The sequence below is a fragment of the Pristis pectinata genome, chromosome 8 (assembly GCF_009764475.1).
Source record: "Pristis pectinata isolate sPriPec2 chromosome 8, sPriPec2.1.pri, whole genome shotgun sequence".
In the NCBI taxonomy this organism is placed as follows: Eukaryota; Metazoa; Chordata; class Chondrichthyes; order Rhinopristiformes; family Pristidae; genus Pristis; species Pristis pectinata.
The window spans coordinates 43,013,679-43,036,533 of NC_067412.1; positions in this window are offsets into that span (position 1 = coordinate 43,013,679).

The following is a 22,855-nucleotide window of genomic DNA, read 5'->3' on the forward strand; positions in this document are numbered from 1 at the left end:
TAGCTGGAATTAATTCAATCAAGAACCAGTTTTCAATTCTTAATGTAAATTGCAAGCAGTAATCAGTTTGAAATTAAAAGATCAGTTTTGTAAACAAACAGCACTGTCTACAGAGGACAGGCTACTGGCCCACAGCAGGGGGCTGGCTGCTCAAGAGATATGGTTTCTAAAGTGAGGTGACCATGAGATGTTCCTGTATGCACTAGCCAAACGTAAAACAATGGGGTTATGTTAATTGGCCTACATCAAACCAGGCAGTTACGTTATTTTGCTCCATTGTGACCGAGTTCAAGGAAGCTTACAGACCAGATTGACATTGTCACATAGCGCATCAAACATGGTCAGAAGCAGATATGCTCTATCAGTAGTTGGGACATTTGTGCTCTCAGAGAGTCCGCCCTCACAACAATAATCTTGGGTGTCTGGGTCCTCTGTCCTCAGAAGCTTTTACACCATTCTTGTGAATTATTTTGTCCCAGCAAAGGTGTTTGAACATTCAGTGTGTCTCCTATTGTAGATATTTAACTCAATGGAAGCATTATCAGACTCAAAATATTGAAGTAAACAATGTCATTGTAGCTACTGAAATTGTATTGAATCACCTGCTATTACCTTTATCTTCCCTTATCTTCAAGAGCATAAAAATGTGATGTACTTTGGATTCAGGGAGAATCTACTGAGAGAATGCCTGCTTATCGTGATGAATAAAATCTCTTATGTCACCACCTTCAATGTGTCTCCGGTGACTCAGTTCACAGTCACGCCATTACTCAGCCAGGCTGCCAAACCTGCGACATCTACCTCCAAGAAGGACAATAGCATCAGGTCCATGGGAACATTGCCACCTGGATGTTCCCCTGCAAGCCACACACCATTCTGACTTGGTCTTTCTTTATTGCTGGGTCTAAATCCCAGAACTCGCTAGTCAACATCACTATGTGAATATCTTCACCAGAAGAACTGCAGCAGCTCACCACTACCTTCTTGAAAGCAATTACGGATGGGACACCCCAATCCCAAAAATTAGTTATAAAAAAGTTAGGGAAGAAATAACAAACTAAATAAAAGCCGCTTCTTTCTGGAGATTGGACTGCCCATTGATAAGATATGAATCAACTGGAAATAGAACTGAGAAGGATGAAGGTCCCCAGCAACCAGAGAGTCATCTGAAACTCTGAAATAATTGGATAAAAATCCTAAACATTCTGGATTCTGAAAATATTGATCTACTATGCAGTTTGCTTTACAGCTTCCTTGCTTTTCACTTCATCATTTGAGGAGGCACATTAACTACAGTAATCAATCTCTTGGTTAAATATTTCCACAATGTCATCCCTTCCATGCAGCTCAAGAATTTTGTCAGATAGAGCTCATGAATGATTCATCAAAATTTCCTTTCGCAACGCTTCCTTCTTTTTGTGCTGTGACAAGATTCTCCCTGCCTGAATAGCTGTGGGATAGTTTAAAACACTTCTACCCTTTTCCTCTTCAAATTTCAATTTCAAATCCAGTGATGTGAATGTGGGCTACTGGCTTGTAGCACACTCCAACTGGTAATAAATACCTGCAAACACTCAACCAATTTCATCTGCTAACAAAATGCAATACCTATACTGCTGCCAGAGAACTTTGAACTCTGGTTATACAGGTTGTTTTTCTATGGGCTGTTTTGCAGCTTGTTTCAAGGGAAGTTGTGTAAATCATTAATTTGAAGTGTCACTCTCTATGACTCAGTACAACAACTTTCACTGAAGAACATTTGCTCTCAAGATCTTTACTTTAGTTGATTTTACTAAATGCCTTTTTTGTAGCTAGAAATCCATTTTTAGTTTTATTGAAGCTCAATATTTGCCATTCTCCCACACTCTCCATCAAAACAGCATAATTTTGCAGCAGGAATAAATTAAACCAGGAACCTTCATAAAATAAAGTTTTAGGTATTGGTATTGGCATTGGTTTATTATTGTCATTTGTTCCGAGGTACAGTGAAAAGCTTGTCTTGCATACTGATCGTACAGGTCAATTCATTACACAGTGCAATTACATTGGGTTAGTACAGAGTGCATTGATGTAGTACAGATAAAAACACTAACAGTAAAGTGTCACATCTACAGAGAAAATGCAGTGCAATAAGGTGCAAGGTCACAACAAGGTAGATCATGAGGTCATAGTCCATCTCATCGTATAAGGGAACTGTTCAATAGTCTTATCACAGTGGGGTAGAAGCTGTCCTTAAGTCTGGTGGTACGTGCCCTCAGGCTCCTGTATCTTCTACCCGATGGAAGAGGAGAGAAGGGAGAATGACCCGGGTGGGTGGGGTCTTTGGTTATGCTGGCTGCTACACCAAGACAGCGAGAGGTAAAGACAGAGTCCAAGGAGGGGAGGCTGGTGTCCGTGATGCACTGGGCTGTGTCCACAACTCTCTGCAGTTTCTTGCAGTCCTGGGCAGAGCAGTTGCCATATCAAGCCGTGGTGCATCCAGATAGGATGCTTTCCATGGAGCATCAATGAAAGTTGGTGAGTGTCAAAGGGGACAAACCGAATTTTTTTAGCCTCCTGAGGAAGTAGAGGCACTGGTGAGCTTTCTTGGCCGTGGCATCTACGTGATTTGACCAGGACAGGCTGTTGGTGATGTTCACTCCCAGGAACTTGAAGCTCTCAACCCTCTCGACCTCAGCACAGTTGATGTAGACAGGTGCATGTACACCGCCCCCTTTCCTGAAATCAATGACCAGTTCTTTTGTTTTGTTGACATTGAGGGAAAGGTTGTTGTCATGACACCATTCCATCTAACTCTCTATCTCCTTCCTGTACTCCGACTCGTTGCTGTTTGAGTTATGGCCTACAACGGTGGTATCATCTGCAAACTTGTAGATGGAGTTAGAGCAGAATCTGGCCACACAGTCATGAGTGTATAAGGAACAGAGTAGAGGCCTAGGACACAGCCTTGTGGGGCACCAGTGTTGAGAATAATCATGCCGGAGGTATTGCTGCCTATCCTCACTGATTGTGGTCTGTTGGTTAGAAAGTCCATGGGTAGTTTGTCTCCTGAGATGGAGACAGAGAGATCTAGAAAAAGGAGAGAAGTGTCAGAAATGGTCCACGTGAATTTGAGAGCAGGGTGGAAGCTGGTGGCGAAGGTGATAAAACTGATGAGTTCTGCACGGGTGCAAGAAGCAGCACCAATGCAGTCATCAATGTAATGGAGAAAGAGTTGGGGAGTGGTACCAGACAAGGTTTGGAACAGGGACTGTTCCACATGGTCAACAGAAAGACAAGCAAAGCTGGGCCCATGCAAGTGCCCACAGCGACACTTTTGATTTGGAGGAAGTGAGAGGAGTCAAAAGAGAAGTTGTCCATGGTAAGAACAAGTTCAGTCAGGCAGATGAGAGTGTTAGTGGAGGGAAACTGGTTGGATCTTTGTTGGAGAAAGAAGTGGAGGGCTTTCAGACCTTCCTGATGGGGGATGGATGTGTATAAAGACTGGACTTCCATAGTGAAGATGACGTGGTGGGGACCAGTGAATTGGAAGTTGTCCAAATGGTGGAGGGCATGCGAGGTGTCCCAGTTGTAGGTGGGAAGGGACTGGACAAGGGGAGACTGGATGGAGTCGGGGTATGAGGAGATAAGTTCGGTGGGGAAAAGCAGGCAGAAACGAGTCTGTTGGTGGCGCTCGATGGAATAAGTCATAACTTGGCTTTGGTCCAAGTACCTTTCAATCTATTATTTACCGCTCTTTAATAAGTCTTTTACAATACCGGCACAAGTTTAATCTTGATTTTTAACTGCTAAAATGAATACCAGATCTAAAGCGTCAACTAATGGTAAACGTAATGGAGACCAACCTACTTTGGAAGCTATTTCTAATCTGGATAGAAAGTTTGACCAGAGCTTTGCCAAATTGAAGTCCATTTTATAGGACTTTGAAGAAAAACAAAATACTCTTATCCAGGAGAATGCCAAACAAAGGCAACTAATTGCTGAACTCGACCAAGCTGGTAAAGACAGAGATGCCAAACTTCATTCACTTGAAAAAGCTTTAATTACAACCAAGCAAAACTTGGAAAAGCAACAACAGAGGATCATCGACCTGGAAGGACACAGCAGGAGGAACAATTTAAGAATCATCAACTTTCCAGAAGACACCGAGACTGGTAACCCCACAGAATTCTTTTCTAAACTTTTGGTTGATGTGTTCAGGTCCGATATGTTCCCTACTGACCCCATTCTGGACAGAGCTCATATAGCATTAAGATTCAAACCTGCTCCGGATCAAAAACCTCGGACAGTAATTTTGAGATTTCATTTTGTCAGCGTCAAGGAACTCTTGATTCGTACCGCTCATGGTCGTGGAATGATTCAATTTAAACAATGGAAGTTTGGAATAGTTGAAGATTACGCCCCAGAAGTTATGAAAGAAAGGCTGACCTATAAACCAATTATGGCTCGTCTCTATCAAAGCAATTATCATCCTGTATTATTATTCCCAGCAAGGCTCAGAATTACACTACCTGATAAATCTTGTAAATAGTTTAAATCTGTTCAAGAGGCCGATCAGTTTCTTTTGAACTAGATTTTAATTTTAAAAGCTAAGAAATGCGGAAAAGATACAGTGTTTTTCCTTTGATTTACGACTTACTCGCTTTATTATCTAATTAATTTTTAGATTTAAACCTCTTTTTTCATCTTTGAATGTTTTTGATGTTTTGTTTTTATTATAATTAAGAATTTAACCAAATGACTGATTGTTTGCTTTCTTTCTGAAGTAATTATTAAAATGAATTCTTTAAATGTTGACTGTTAATGCCCTTTGGCTCCGTTTTAATTCCATAACTTTGTTGTTATTTAGATATCTCTGTTTGGGTTATCTTGTTCATTCTTAGTCTAAACATGAGTGGTTTATATATTTGTTAATTTGGACTACCGCCACCAATAGAATTGGGGTTAATTCAATTAGAGGGTAGCTTTCTGGCTGTCTATTGGCCAGTTTTCGGGCTGTTGGGGGAGGGGGGTGGGGCTGTTTCTAGGTTTTTTTTCTGGGCTAAACTACAAATTTTCCTAAATTGTCGTCATATCCATTTCCTCTTTGAACTTTTTTACTTCTTCCTGTTGGTAAGATCTGTATATACCAAGATTAACCCTTTACATACCTTATGTTTTTTAATCTGTTAAAATGGATAAGACTATTAATATTATTTCATGGAATGTTAACGGCTTAAACAATTTGCTTAAGCACAAGAAGATCTTTAAAGTTTTTCATAGATTAAGTGCTCATATCATTTTTGTTCAGGAGCATCACACTAGGAAGAAAGATAATCACTGTTTTTTCAGATTTTGGAAGGGTCAACAGTTCCATTCAAATTCACAAACAAAGGTGAAAGGAGTTTCTATTTTTATAGACTCCTCAATTTCATTCGTCCATCATGAGACAATATCAGACCCAAATGGTAGATTTTTATTAATTACTGGTCTACTTCATAATAAAAAAGTTGTCATGGTTAATGTTTATGCACCCAATGTAGATAACCCTGAATTTTTTAAACATTTGTTTGCATTATTTCCTAATTTAAATGAAAACACTGTGATTATGGGTGGAGATTTTAACTGCTGTCTAAACCCTTCGATGGATAGATCTGTGTCAAATCCTGCACTTCCAAACAAATCCGCTGTCTCTATTAATTCCTTTTTAGTTGAATCCGGAATCTTAGATGTTTGGCGATATCTACACCCATTTGATAAAGAATTTTCATTCTTTTCTCATGTCTACCATAATTACTCGAGGATTAATTATTTTTTTATTGATGCTAGATTAGCTCCACTTACTATGGACTGCAAATACGATGCAATTGCCATTTCTGATCATGCACCATTGAGATTATCAATTAAATTACCAGATGTATCCTTTGATGTCAGACAATGGCGATTTAACCCTTCGCTATTACAAGACTTAGATTTCGTCCAATTTATTAAAGAACAGATTTCATTTTTCTTTTTAACTAATTTTACTGAAGAAATCTCCTGTGGGATAATATGGGATACGTTTAAAGCATACATCCGTGGTCAAATTATTTCATATTCCACTGGATTGAAAAAATGAACTAATATTGAAATATGTACATTAGCTGACAAGGTTAAAGAAATCGATAAAGTATATTCTGTCACTCCTAATCTAGAGCTTTTTAAAAAGAGAACAGAACTCCAACTACAACATAGTTTATTATTAACATCTTCAATTGAAAATCTACTACTTAAAAACAAAAGTCAATTTTATATACATGGTGACAAATCTGGTAAATTATTAGCCAACCAATTGAAAGCCACTATATCTAAACATCAGATTAATAAAATTCGTAAACCAGATGGTACCTACGCGATAGATCAAGTTCAAATTAACAAATCCTTTCAAGAATTTTATTCTTCTTTATACCAATCAGAATCCCCTGAGGATCCCACTTTAATACATGAATTTTTAAGAGATTTGAAGATTCCCCAATTATCTTTAAATGAACGTTCTACACTAGATGCTCCCATTTCAGAGGAAGAAATAAAGAAAGTAATATTTTCAATGAATTTGGGTAAAGCACCCGGCCCTGATGGATATACAGCTGAATTTTTAAAATCCTTTTCTGACATTCTTGTTCCCTGGTTAGCCAAAATTTTTAAAGATGCCCTATCAGTGGGTAAACTACCACAATCTTTCTATGAAGCAACTATTTCTTTAATTCTTAAAAAGGATAAAGATCCCACTGATTGTGGATCTTATAGACATACTTCTTTATTAAATGTAGATTCCAAAATATTTTCCAAAATATTGGCCTTTAGATTGGAAAAGGTTCTTCCAAAAATTATCTCTGAATTCCAGACAGGATTTATTCAGAATCGTTATCTACATTTTAACATTAGGAGATTAATGAATATTATATATACCCCTTCATCCCAAATTCCAGAATGTGTTGTTTCACTAGATGCTGAAAAGGCGTTTGACAGTCGAATGGGAATATCTATTCAGTACACTTCAAAAATTCAATTTTAGTCCTAAATTTATATCTGCGATTAAAATGATTTATTATGCACCTACGGCTTCAATACTTACTAATAATCAAAGATCTCCTTTGTTTAGGCTTTTTCGAGGTACTAGACAAGGCTGCCCATTAAGCCCTTTATTATTTGATATTGCTTTAGAACCTTTGGCTATTGCACTTTGGGATTCTTCAAATATATGTGGTATTACTCACGGACAGAAGACTCATAAGATATCTCTTTATGCAGGTGACCTGTTACTTTATATTTCTAATCCGGAGGAATCTATCCCCGCAGTACTATCACTATTAGATCAGTTTAGTGTTTTTTTCTGGCTATAGATTAAATGTTAATAAGAGTGAACTTTTTCTATTAAATATGCAAATCCCAATTTATGGGCAATTACCTTTTAGATTGGTAACTGACTATTTTATGTATTTAGGTGTTAAAATTACTAAGAGACATAAGGACTTATGTAAAGCTAATCTACTGCCTTTAATTGACCATGTTAAACAATTATTTACTAAATGGTCCCCACTGTCTCTATCATTGGTAGGCCGAATTAATGCTGTTAAGATGAATATTTTACCAAAATTTTTATATTTATTTCAAGCCATTCCAACTTGTATTCTGAAATCTTTTTTTGACACTATTGATTCTAAAATTCTTTCATATATTTGGCAGAATAAAAACCCAAGGCTAAGTAAGAAATATTTACAAAAACTAAAAAAGGATGGTGGTATGGCCTTGCCTAACTTTAGATTATATTATTGGGCAATCAATATTAGGTATTTAACTTTTTGGATATAAGATTCCGATGTAATTCAATGCCCCAAATGGGTACACCTTGAGTCCCAATAAGTACTTGAATTTTCATTAGTTTCTATTTTAGGAGCTCCACTCCCTTTTGCACTTACCAAATTAAGTAAACATATGATTAACCCAATTGTTAAACATACGATACGAATATGGTTTCAATTTCGTAAATTTTTTTGGATTGAATAAATTTAATCTATCAAGTCCCATTCAATCTACTTTTTTCTTTCATCCATCCAGAATTGACTCAACTTTTTCCATATGGAAATGGAAGGGAATAGTATGTTTTCGTGATTTATTCATTGATAACTGCTTTTCATCTTTTGAACAATTGTCTAACAAATACAATTTGCCTAGATCACACTTTTTTCGATATTTGCAAATTAGAAATTTTTTAAAAGCTACTATACCCTCTTTTCCCACACCTTACAAAACTGAAATTACGGAAAAAATTTTTGGTTTTAATCCTTGTCAGAAGGGCTTGATAGCAATAATTTATGATTTAATTATGAAAATTTGTTCAGAACCACTGGACAAAATCAAGAATGAATGGGAAAGTGAACTCCAGACATCTTTACCTACAGAGACTTGGAAGAAAATTCTTCATTTAGTTAATACATCTTCAATGTGTGCCAGACATTCTTTGATACAGTTTAAGGTAGTTCACAGGACCCATATGTCAAAAGATAAGCTAGCTCGTTTTTATCAACATATAAATTCTATATGTGACAGATGTAAATCGAATGTGGCTTCTTTGACACATATGTTTTGGTCCTGTCCTCTTTTGGAAAAATATTGGAAAGATATTTTTAACATTATTTCAAATATATTGAAGATTGATTTACAACCTCATCCTATCACTGCAATTTTTGGTTTCCCAAGGATAAATCTGGCCATCTATCTGCCTCCGCTAACCGTATGATTGCCTTTGTTACCTTAATGGCCAAACGATCCATTTTGCTTAAATGGAAGGATCCAATACCCCCTACTACTTTTCAATGGTTCTCTCAAACTATATCATGTTTAAACTTGGAAAAAATTAGGAGTGGTACTGTTGATCCTTCGCTTAAATTTGAGGAGGTTTGGAGTCCATTTATTCAATATTTTCACGTGATATAGATCCCCTTATAATAACCTTTCAATTTAGAGGAACGGAGTTGACAACATAATATTGCTCTGTTTCTATTGAGAAATTTTAGTCCAGTTTTTTTTTGAATTTTCTTTTCTTTAGCTTAGTTTGGTTTGATATATTGTTTATAATTTTTCTTATTGTTTTGGGGAATTTTTTCTTTCTTTTATATTTTATAATAAATCTTTTTCCTTTATATTATATTCATTCACTAACAGATCATTGGATCTACAGTTTTTTTTATACTTCATTGTTCTTTATGGTTATCCATGTCATGATTGTTCTCCTGATCTTTTTGTATTACATGTATAAACATTGATATATTAATCTGTATTAATTTGAAAACTAATAAAAGGATTGAAAAAGAAAGAGCAGGCAGAATCATTGGGCCGTCAGGACAGTCCTGTTTCATAAAGAACATAGTATGCGTTCTTCAGCATGTTAAAGGATCAGTCCTAATACAGGCTACCATTGTTGCCAAGCAGCAAATTGGTTTGATAATTGAGATGGAAAAACTGCTGTTGATTTGGCGTGAAGATTAAAATCAATGCTGAATACCTGTTAGCCTGATGATTATTCAAGAAAAAGCAAAATGCCTGTTGAAAGTTGTGAAGAAAAAGCATAGTAATGAAAAGGAATGATTTGTTGCAAGTAGAAGGTGGTTTAAACAGATTTAAAGCAAGAGCTAATTTTCACAACATTAAAGTACAAGTGCTGACCATACATTAGGGAGAGGGAGTTATGGTACTGAAGAATGTGTTCAGTGTGGATGAGACTGGATTAATTTGGAAATTCATGCCTAAATGTACATATATTACAAGGAAGGAAAATATTGCAGATGCTTGGGCTGAAGTAAAACAAACAAGTATGAAGAGTGCATGGAAGAAACTTTGCACCAACTTTATTCATGATTTCTGAGGCTTTTCTGAGATGATAGAAGATGTGAAGGAGAAAATGGTGCACCTTGGTAATCAAGTTCAGTTTGAGATTAATGAGAGTCATGTCACTGGCTTGCTTGAATCTCACACTGAAGAGCTAAGCTATGAAGAACTTACGGAACTGGAAAAGCAGCTGTTGGAAGAAAAAGAGCGAGAAGTTGAAACCCAAGAGCCTGCAGAGAGATTCATGACAAAAGGAATAGCAGCAGCTCTGAAGAAATTTGAAGAAGGTTTGACAATGGCAGAAGAACAAGGCCCTAATTTAACAAGATACACCAATGCTTGTAGGGGTATCAACGAGAGTATTCAGTGCTACAAAGACATTTTAGAAGAAAAGGGAGAATAAGCTGTTCACTTGATATGTTTTTTAAAGGGTTTGAAAGGAAATCAGAACCAGTTGCCTCCACCTCAGTACTCAGTTACCATGTTGAGTGATCTTGTGTAAGTACAAACTTATTTTCAAGCTTGTGGACAAATTCGACTAACGGACATCTGTAAAACGGAACCTGCTCGTAACATAGGGACAGCCTGTAACTATCTCCCAAAGTAGCTTCTTGTCTTTGCTTTTGCTTTGAGCAATGCTACTCCTTAGTTGACAATTTTAAATAATTTGTTATTTTCTGTCCCCATGCAATTCATTTTATGAGCATTGAAGGAAGCACGTGTCAGGATAATCACAGCAGCAAATAGGGTCAAGGTAGGGGAAAATGGAAGTGTCAGAATTAAAGACTCCTTATTTGAGTTTCCAAAGCATTTGAAACTGGGTAGATTAATTAGTGGCACAGAGAGAGATAAATGGGTTCAGAATCAGTATCAGAATCAGAATCAGGTTTATTATCACTGTCTTATATGGGTAAAATTTGTTGTTTTGTGGCAGCAGTACAGTGCAAAGACATAAAATTACTATAAATTACAGAAATAAATAAATAGTGAAAAAAAGGAATAATGAGGTAGTGTTCATGGCTTCATGGACCATTCAGAAAACTGATGGCGGAGGGGAAGAAGCTGCTCCTGAATTGTTGAGTGTGGGTCTTCAGGCTCCTGTACCTCCTCCCTGATGGTAGTAACAAGAAGAGGGCATTTCCTGGATGCTGAGGGTCCTTAATGATGGATGCCACCTTCTTGAGGCACTGCCTCTTAACCGTGTCCTCAGTGGTGGGGAGGGTCATGTCCGTGATGGAGCTGGCTGAGTCTACAACCCTCCACAGCCTCTTGCGATCCTGCACATTGGAGCCTCAATACCAGGCAGTGATTCAACCAGTCAGAATGCTCTCCACTGTATATCTATAGAAATTTGCAAGAATCTTTGGTGACATACCAAATCTTCTCAAACTCCTAACAAAGTAGAGCTGCTGGCATGCCTTCTTCGTGTTGGGCCCAGGACAGATCCTCAGAGCTGTTGACACCCAGGAACTTGAAGCTGCTCACCCTTTCCACTGCTGATACCTCAAGGAGGACTGGTGTGTGTTCTCCTGAAGTCCACAATCAATTCCTTGGTCTTGCTGACATTGAGTGTGAGGTTGTTGTTGCAACACCACTTAACCAACTGATCTATCTCACCCCTGTGCGCCTTCTTGATGTCGTCTGAGAATTTACCAACAACAGTGATGTTATCTGCAAATTTATAGATGATGTTTGAGCTGTTGTTAGCCATGAGTGTAGAGAGAGTAGAGCAGTGGGCTAAGCACGCATCCTTGACGTTCGCCTGTATTGACTGTCAGCAAGGAGGAGATGTTACCACCGATCTGTGCTAACTGTGGTCTCCCGATGAGGAAGCTGAGGATCCAGTTGCAGAAGGAGGTACAGAGGCCCAGGTTTAGAAGCTTGGCGATTAATACTGAGGGGATAATGGCGTTGAAAGCTGAACTGTCATCGATAAACAGCAGCCTAACATATGTTTTGCTGTTGTCTAGGTGCTCCAAAGCCGAGTGCAGAGCCAGTGAGATTGAGTCTGCTGTAGACCTGTTGTGGCGGTAGGCAAATTGCAGCAGATCCAGGTCCTTACTCAGGCAGGAGTTAATTCTAGCCATGACCAACCTCTCAAAGCACTTCATCACAGTAAACATGAGTACTATTGGGCGGTAGTCGTTGAGGCAGCTCATCCTGCTCTTCTTGGGCACCGGTATGATTGATGCCCTTTTGAGGCAGGTGGGAACCTCAGACCACAGCAGTGAGAAGTTGAAGATGTCCTTGAACACTCCAGCCAGTTGGTCGGCACAGATTTTCAGTACCTGACCAGGTACACCATTGGGGCCTTACACCTTGTGAGGGTTCACCCTCTTGAAGGATGTTCTGACATCACCCTTTGAGACAGAGATCACAAGGTCGCTGGATGTTGTGGGGATTCGCACAGGTGTAGTGTTATTCTCCCTTTCATAGCATGCATAAAAGGCCTTGAGCTCATCAAGGAGTGAAGCATCACTGCCATTTATGCTGTTAGGTTTTGCCTTATAGGATGTAATGGCATGCAAACCCTGTCACAGCTGTCGTGCATCCGATTGTGTCTCTAACTTCACAGGGAATTGCCTTTTTGGTCTCACGATGGCCTCCTGTAGGTCGTACCCGGACATCTTGTAGGGTTCTGGATCGCTGGTCTTGAACACCATAGATATAGCCCTCAGTAGACTGTGAATCTCCTGGTTCATCCAGGGCTTCTGGTTTGGGAAAACTCGTTATGTTCTTGAGGATCACACTCACCCATGCAGGTCTTGATGACGTCGGTGATAGTCGTGGCATATTCATTCAGACCCGAAGCTGAATCCCTGACTATGGTCCAGTCCACCGATTCAAAGCAGTCCTGTAAATGGTTCCCTGCCTCCCTTGACTGGTGCTGCGGTCTAATTTAGTTTGATCTAATGCTGGGTAGATCTAATGTGGACACAAGATGACCAAGGGAATGTTAGAAAGACAGGCAGCATGGAAAAGGAGTGGGAATAGAACCGATAATAAAAGATGACTTAAGAATGGTGAGAAAGGATCTTCAGCAAAATCCAAGCTCAAAAACATCAAAGCCTCAGGAGCAGAGGATTTCCCTGCCAAAATCCTGAACCCCGGTGGTGAAAGGCTTCAGCTTCAAATCCACAGCCTCATCATCCACATCTGGGAGGAAGAGAACATTCAAGGGACCAAAGGGGTGCGGTAATCATGACCACCTTTAAGAAAGGAGACAGGTCCCACTGTGATAACTACAGAGGGGTCTCCTTGCCTGCCACAGAGAAAGTCATTGCCAGTGTCCTCCTCAACAAGCTGAAGAGCTGGTCCTAAATCCCAGTGTGGATTTTGTCTATCCAGAGGCACAGCAGACAAGATCTTCACTGTGCAATAACTCAAAGAAAAATGCAGGGTGCAGCATCTGTCATTTTTGATCTCACCAAAACCTTTGACTCTGTCAATCAGGAGGGATTGAGGAACACCCTTTCCAGGTTTTGGCTGCACACATTCATCGCTATCTCATGCTTGCTCCACAACAGCATGCAAGCATGATATCAACCCATGGGTCTACAACAAATACATTCACAGTGAAGACCAAAGACAAACAAGGTGATTGGTGGGTGTTGGCCGGGCGGGTGGGGAGGGGGAATGGTGGTGAGACAGGAGCCCAAGGTGATTGGCATTATACTGGCACATTTCTCAGACTTTCTTGCTGCAATCTTGCATCTCACTTCTGACAAACTTCCCACAGGACTGAATCTAATCTTCAGAATCAATAGGAAGCTCTTCAGTTTATGGCAATTATACTCCAGAACCAACATTAGTCAAATGTCAGCAGCATAGACTCAGCTACAAGGCAGAGTTAACCCTTTCCATAGAAACCATAGAAAAATACAGCACAATACAGGCCCTTCGGCCCACCATGTTGTGCCGACCTTTAAACCTCACCTAAGACTATCTAACCCCTTCCTCCCACATATCCCTCTATTTTAAGTTCCTACATATGCTTATCTAGTAATCTCTTGAATTTGACCAATGTATCTGCCTCCACCACCGCCCCAGGCAGTGCATTCCATGCCCCAACCACTCCCTGGGTAAAAAAACCTTCCTCTGATATCTCCCTTTAACTTCCCACCCATTACTTTAAAGCCATGCCCTCTTGTATTGAGCATTGGTGCCCTCGGAAAGAGGCGCTGGCTGTCTACTCTATCTATTCCTCTTAATATTTTGTATACCTCTATCATGTCTCCTCTCATCCTCCTTCACTCCAAAGAGTAAAGCCCTAGCTCCCTTAGCCTCTCCTCATAATCCATACTCTCTAAACCAGGCAGCATCCTGGTAAATCTCCTCTGCACCCTTTCCAACGCTTCCACATCCTTCCTATAATGAAGCGACCAGAACTGGACACAGTACTCCAAGTGTGGTCTAACCAGAGTTTTGTAGAGCTGCACCATTACTTCACAGCTCTTAAACTCGATCCCACGACTTATGAAAGCCAACATCTCATAAGCTTTCTTAACTACCCTATCCACCTGTGAGGCAACTTTCAGTGATCTGTGGATATGAACCCCCAGATCCCTCTGCTCCTCCACACTACCCAGTATCCTGCCATTAACCTTGTACTCTGCCTTGGAGTCTGTCCTTCCAAAGTGTACCACCTCACACTTCTCCGGATTGAACTCCATCTGCCACTTGTCAGCCCAGCTCTGCATCCTATCAATATCCCTCTGCAAGCTCTGACAGTCCTCCACACTAGCCACAACACCACTGACCTTTGTGTCGTCTGCAAACTTGCTAACCCACCCTTCCACCCCCTCATCCAAGTCATTAATAAATATCACAAAAAGTAGAGGTCCCAGAACTGATCTTCGTGGGACACCACAAGTCACAGCCCTCCAATCCGAATGCACTCCTTCCACCACAACCCTCTGCTTTCTACAGGCAAGCCAATTCTGAATCCACACGGCCAAGCTCCACTGGATCCCATGCCCTCTGACCTTCTGAAGAAGGCTACCATGTGGAACCTTGTCAAGCGCCTTACTAAAATCCATGTAGACCACATCTACTGCACTACCCTTATCAATCTTCCTGGTCACCTCCTCAAAGAACCTTATCAGCCTTGTGGGACATGATCTTCTCTTCACAAAGCCATGTTGGCTGTCCCTAATCAGTCCATGATTCTCTAAATGCTCATAGATCCTATCTCTTAGAAACCTTTCCAACAGCTTGCCCACCGCAGATGTAAGGCTCACTGATCTGTAATTCCCTGGACTATCCTGAAGCATATGAGACTAGGAGCCTCACACTCAACCTCCGCAAGACAAAGGTCCTCTACCAACCTGCTGTTGCTGCACCAACTGCCCCCCAACAAAAAAGATTCAGGAAAAATGTGGACCACCTCCCATATCTCGGGAGTCATCTTTCAGCGAAGGCAGACATCAATGATGAAATTCACCATCACCTTCAATGTGTGTCACAGAATATGAGTGTTAAGGAGAAAAAATATTAAAAGATTGTAAGAGCTGCTACGAGTATGTAAAGGAGTGTCGCAAGCATAGATATCCATTCCTTAGAAGCTGAGCCAGGAGAATTAATAATGGGGAGTAATGAAATGGGCAGTGATGTTAAGTAAATATTTTGTCTTTGTCTTCACATTAACACGCTATAAGCATTCCAAAAATAATTGGCAATCAAGGGGCAAAAAATAAAGGGGACCTAAAACAATGGCTCACCTCCCTTGCCAACCTATCAGCTAAGCCCAATTTTGCTGTGAGCTGGTCCCTGTGAGAATTTCCTCAAAGGAACTGGCTCCAACCAGATTGGTGAGGCCCTGTGAGGGTGCATGGTATTCTGATCATAAATCCTGCAGAAGTGCTTTGACAGTAAGTGAGGCTGTTCCCCAGGCTGAACTGGCAGTCAAAGTTGTCTCCGACATTCAAAAACATTCTACAAAAAGCAACAACTATTACAAATTAACAACTTCTATCAACTAAGAAGGAGACCATTCATTCTAATGGGTCCATGCTGATTCCCAGGGGAACAATCCCATTTGTCCCATTCTCCATCTTCTTTTCCCCCGTAACATTCTCTCACATGCCCATCAACTCCCCTTTGATCCTTTTCCCAATAACCTAACATAATGGGTAGTTTATAGCAGCCAATTAATCTACCAGCATGGCTTTAGGATGTGGAAGGAAAACTACAGGCTTTGCAGGACTTTTGCTTTTGTGCACATTTGTAGGGGAGCCCTGTAGTTAGAAAGGTGGATTCCTGACAATTCCATGTGGAACTGTTGGCTTTTCTGCAGACATTTTGGGGCAATATAACTAGAAATGACAAATTCTTTGGTTGCCTCCAAATGTTCTGAAGGTGGTGGTTATTGAGATACTGGACGCATTGGCTGGGATCTTCCAAAATTCCCTTGGAGTCCTCAACATTGACTCCAAGCCCTATGATGTCTCACGGCACCAGGTCAAACATGGGGAATGGAACTTCCTCCTGATTACCACCTACCATTCTCCCCCAGCTGATGAATCAGTGCTCCTCCATGTTGAAGAACAGGCAAAAAACACTGAAAGTAGCAAGGGCACAAAATGTCCTCTGGGTTGAGGACTTCAGTGGCCATCACCAAGAGTAGCATGGTAACACTACCAGAGACAAGGCTGACCTGTGGATCTGCGGCAGGTAATGAGGGAACTGAAGCAAAAATCTACCTGACTTTGTCCTCACCATTTTAACTGTGGTTGATACATTTATCTGATTGCACTAGCAGAAGTGGCCAGCAAACAGTTGTTATGGAGATAAAGTCCATCTTCACACTGAGGAACCCTGAATCATGCTGTGTGGTACCAATCACATGCTAGAAAGGGATAAAGTCAATTAGTTATGACAGATCAAAACCAGGCATCCATGAGACACTGTGGATCATCAACAGCAGCAGAAATGTATAACCTCATTCCTGCATATTCGTGGCCCAGCACATCCCTCATGCTACCTACCATTACAATCAAGCTAGGAGATCAACTCTGCTTTAAAGGGGGGTATAGAAATATTCATTTCCTCCACAGCCCACATACAATAGCTGTGGGGTATATCATCTACAAAATACACTGCAGTTACTTGTCAAGGCTACTCCAGCTGCACCTCCCAAACCCGTGACGTGTACCAGCACGAAGGACAAGGGCACAGTTGCATGGGAACACCACCACTTGCAGGTTCCCCTCCAGGTCATATATCGCTGGTCCTACATTGTCATTGGGTCCAAATCCTGGAATTCCATCTCCAACAGCTCTGTGGGAGCACCTTCACCAAAAGGACTACAGTGGTTCAAGAAGGCAGCCCACCACCACCTTCTCAACGACAATTAGGGATGAGCAGCAAATGTCCTTTGGTGGAGTACGCTATCTTTGTTTGCATTGTTTCCTTCCTGGTCGATCCTGGTTATCATTTATCATTTCACGACTCTGTACTGAAAATCAAAAAAAACTGCAATGCTGGAAGTCTGAAATAAAAGCAGGAAATGCTGGAAACGCTCAGCAGATCAAGCAGCATCTGTGGAGAGAGAAATAGTTAAGGTTTCAGGCTGAAGACCCTTCATCCAAACTGGGAAAGGGAGAAGACAAGTTTGTTTTAAGTAACTAAGAGGAAGATGGAAGGATGGAACTGATATGGCCAGTTATTCATCTGTAATTTTGGCTCAGTTTTCCTCTCTCCATTAGCATGGACTCATTGCTAGATGTTTCTACGCTCTGCATTTTGCAGTTTTTACATTCCTTTGTGTTTTTCTCTCTCTAACTCCCATTATTTCATTGGCACTATTACTTTGTGTTATTTTTCTTTAACTGCCCTCTTCAACCCTTCAGCAGCTTATCTGCACAACAACCCTGACCTCACCCTATTAGAGATATTACCTTTGTCCAATCCATCCACCCCCATCCTCTCTGCAACTTAAAAACCAATGTTTTCTCTCTTTAGCAGTTGTAACAAAGGGTCCCAAACATGAAATGTTAACTCTCTTGCTCTCTCTCCAGATGCTGCCTGACCTGCTGAATGTTTCCAGCCTTTACTGTTTTTATTTCACTACCCAGTACTATTGCTTTGTTCTTTTGTTCTTTCTCTTTAACCTTTTAAACTTCCCCTCTCCAGATACCTGCCCCAAACTTTAATGATTTACCTGTAGCCTTAGTTATTTGATTTGTTTGGACACTGATCCCAGCCCAATTCAGTTAAAGCCTGTCCCAACAGAACAGCTCCCTCGTTCCCCAGTAATGGCACCAGTACCTGATAAATTCAAACCAATTTCTCCCACACCAATCTTTGAGCCATGTGTTTATTACTCTGATCTTATTCACCCTAAGCTAACCCAGAATCATTGATTCCCATGTGGACCACAACAAATGGCTCTTTTCTCTCCTATTCTGTTCCTCTCCAATCCCAAGGAAATATCCTTAACCCTGCACCAGGCAGACATCAAAGCCACCAGAATCTGCAGAGAGTTGTAAGCACAGCCAAGTTCATCACAGGCTTGTCACTTCCTTCCATCCAGTCTATCTTCATGCTGTGTTGCTTCAGGAAGGGATGTAGTATCGTCAAGGATGCCTGCCACCCTGGCCATTCCTTTTTCTCCCTCTACCTTCTGGGACAAGATACAGAAACTTGAAAGCCCAGACAAACAGACGCAAGGATGGCTTCATCCCCACGGCCATCAGATTTCTGAACTTTTCACCTATTCCATATCCCCTTCCCAGTGATGCTGCCAGGTTCTCGGACTCTTAATTCTACCTCTCTTGGTTATTCCATTATTGTCACTTCAGCATTTCTTTTTGCTCTACCTCAGATTGCACTACTCTGCTTTGCACAAAGTTGTTTTGGACTGATCGCTGTATTTATTGTTGAATTTATTATTTCCATGTGTACTGTTTATCCTGTGAGCTTTATGCGGGCAAGGAATTTCATTGCACCCTGCACCCCAAAAAACTAATCTGAATCTGATTTGCACTTTCTGTCACCATTAAATTCCTCTTCATTCTCCCAACTTGAATGGCCCTCTGGATCATAGTGCTGTGGTCAGTTTTTGCTCATTCCCCCCTGCAGTCTCTGCTCTCATCCACACAGGCTATGAGAACCTCATACTTGTTGGACAAGTGCAAGACTGAAGCTCCTGCAACACTACCTCTGATCCCCGTACTACCTCACTCACCATCATACTCTCCTGTCCCCTTTGGTTGACCAATTCTGTGGTACTTAATCTAAGGGGTAAGACTGCTTCCTGGAACATAGTGTCTAGGCATCTTCCTGATGCACAGCCGTGTTGAAATCTTTGAGTCCAGTTTATCAACTGAGCTGAAATGGAGATGTGGTTGCCATGGATGCCAATGTTTTCCATCATTTCCCATATAATAGCAGTAGTAGATCACCTGCCTGTCTTAAAATATTTACATAACTTAATCAATTTCTGTCAACAACTCCCTGAACATCACCAAAGTCTCTGACTCGCCGAAGTCCATACTGTGAATGCTACACTTCCTGAGGTGTGAAGAGCTGACAGCTAATAAATACCTTTGGAACTGCAAGTTATTGGTCAGTGATGTTTGGTCCATTATCTTTTCCCCAGTTTCCTAAAATTTGCATAAAGGACCTTATCCCCCTTCTTGCCATCTCACTGATACCAAATGTGCACCTTGACCTCTATTTGTTTACTCTGCTCCCTCAGAATATTCTGTAGCACCTCAGTGACATCCCAGACTATGACATCAGGGAAGCAACATGCCAAAATAGAATTATGCCTGTAGTCACAGAGATGTTCGCCTGCTCCAATTATTGAATCCTCTCTATGAACTTTCTCCATTGGTGCCACGACCATGTTTTCCCCAGAGAAACTGTGGCTCTCACTGAATGCCCAATATGAGACTAGACCTAGCCAGGGGATAAGATATCTTTATTAGTCACATGTACATCGAAACACACAGTGAAGTACATCTTTTGCGTAGTGTTCTGGGGGCAGCCCGCAAGTGTTGCCACATTTCCGGTGCCAACATAGTATGCCCACAACTTCCTAACCTGTACGTCTTTGGAATATGGGAGGAAACTGGACCACCCGGAGGAAACCCACGCAGTCACAGGGAGAACGTACAAACTCCTTACAGACAATGGCTAGAATTGAACCCGGGTCGCTGGTGTTGTAAAGCGTTATACTAACCGCAACACTACTGTGCCTGCCCATCAGTATGGCCATTCCTTGATTTATGAAAGGATTTCTGAAAAACATTTTGTTAACTGAAATTTTGCAAGTTGAAAAGGGTGGGTAAAATGTACCAAAGGAATTTTGGTGGAATGTCTTCCTATGGGCAGAGAGTTATCGATTATTCAATATAGCAAATTGAATAGGTTTGTAAATTGAGGACATGTACCCTAAAGTAGTATAACAGTGAAAATTTTTAAATGGAATGTTTGTAAATCAAGGAATATCAGTACATGTCTAATCCTCTCTGTCAGTCTTCACACCCTTCAGCTGTGGGGTGATTATCTCCTGAAAAGTGCTATCCATGTAACTTCTTGCACGGGGCCACTGTATTGACACCGATTGCTACTCAAGCTCTGAAATTCTCAGCTATATATGGGGCCAAATGTGAAGAGCTTGGCAACTGGATAAAACACAATGCAGACCAGAATTGCTTAATTTGTTTTGTGTTCAGCCTCAATTGCATGAGAAAGAGTAAGATGGTGATGAAGAAGCGTACAGGCATGAGATAGTTCAGCCGGTTGAGTGGTGTCGCAACAATAACCTTGCACTCAATGTCAGCAAGACCAAGGAATTGATTGTGAACTTAAGGAAGGAGAAGTTGGTAGAGCACACACCGGTTCTCACTGAGGGGTCAGTGGTGGAAAGGGTGAGCAGCTTCAAGTTCCTGGGTGTCACCATCTTCGAGGATCTATCCTGGGCCCAACACATTGATGCAATCATGAAGAAGGCACGCCAGTTGTTCTATTTAGTTGGGAATTTGAGGAGATTTGATATGTCACCTAAGACTCTTACAAATTTTTATAGATGTATGGTGGAGAGCATTCTGACTGGTTGCATCACAGCCTGGTGTGAAGGCTTCAATGCACAGGATCACAAGAGGCTACAGAGGGTTGTAGACTGAGCCATCTCCATCATGGGCACAACCTTCCCAACACTGATGACATCTTCAAGAGGCAGTGCCTTAAGAAGGCAGCACCCATCATTAAGGACCCTCACCATCCGAGACGTGCCTGCTACTCATTACTACCACCAGGGAGGAGGTACATGATACTGAAGAACGACACTCAATGATTTACGAGCAGCTTCTTCCCCTCCGCCATCAGATTTCTGAACGGTCCAGGAACCCATGAATACTACTTCATTATTCCTTCTTCTGGCACAATTTAGTTACTTTGTAGTTTATATTAATTTTATGACTTTGCACCATAGTGCTGCTGCAAAGTGACAAATTTCACAACATATAATTCAGTGATAATAAACCTGATTCTGATTCCGAAGATGTACAAATTGGTGAAAGCTAAGTTCAAGCTGATATCAGGCAGCATGCAAAGGGTGGTCAAAGTCTGGAATAACTCTCCAGGTTGTGCATGACTGCAAAATCTGGATTCATTCTGGAGACAATTAGCCAGGACCATAGGTGTCCACAGAAGGATTGGTAAGGTGGGCTCAAGACCAAGATTCTCCATAGAACTTCAATTTGCTTAGAGCTTATTCTGAAAATGAACGGTGGGTGTGCCAGAATTTCATAAAAATTATCAATATCTTTGTCAATAGTTTGCAATCTTTAACATGTTAAAGCCAAAAAGTCAAAAGTCTAGTTTATTGTCATATGCACATATATACAAATTCATAACTTTTCTTTAAAATCATTTGTATGTGCCTTTTCCATTTCATTTCTAAAAAGGGCTTTGTTTACAATGTGGTTTTTATATTTACTTCAGGGAATATTATTGTAAAGTGTGAAAGGGGCAAACTTTGGACAAATTTAAGTTTGATCAGCACGTTTTGTAATTTTTTTCAATCTGTGAGAGTGGGACAGTTTGCATGGGGATATGAAGCAAAGAGTATTTTGAGGCAAGAAATTATTTTTAGTGATATGATCCAATGTGTCCAAGTAACATTCCTCTGCCTGCCATTCTAAAAGAAGTTTTAATTCAGTTAAAGCTGTGAAAGGGCTCCACTGGCATGTACGTTTCTTTACGAAGACATTAACCATTCATCTGCTGTTATCCCAAACAGTAATTTTTGAATCTGGGGGTTTAGTTTGTTTAATCATAACAGTGAAGGTTTTTTTTCATTTGAAAAACAATCTAGCATTGAATTCAATTGTAATTTTTAAAGGTATTTAGTTTCATAAGATTATAGTTTGTAGTTTCCATAATCTTTCAACAGTGGCCTGAGGGATTTTCATTCAGTTTGGATTTGCAGGAGTTTGTAGTGGGGCTTTCTGGTCTCCTGATATTGATGCTTTGTCTTAGGCTGTTCAAGAGCTCTGTTGGTAAATCCATTGGAGAAGTAGGCTGTTAAATTTTCTGGAGTTTTTCCATTCTGAGTGAATTGACCAACATTGATTGGGTGTTGGAAAAGGATGAAATCAGAACTGTTCACTTTCATAAATTATGTAAATTTGGAAATGTTTTTGTTGGAAAGGGCGGATATGATACAATGATCACCGTCAGATCAATCCTGAGTCTCCACTTTCAGAAGTTGACAGCCAAGGTTTTTTATTCTCTTTGGATGTGCATATTTTCTCAGATGGAGGGTAACTTGTGTGTCCTTGTCCTGGCATCTGATGGGGCTGGAGCAGATGAGTAAGATCGGTGGAGTTGTGCAGGTGCCCTGAATGAAAGATTAGATGTTGCAGAGCCCATGATGAGCGTGACGTGGGTATAATAGCAGAGTCCCTGCCTTGTCCAGACAGTCCATCTTTTGGCTCACCCAGTACTCTGTCCTGTCTTGGGTCATGCCCTGGCCAGGTGCTCCATGTCCGGGCTCACT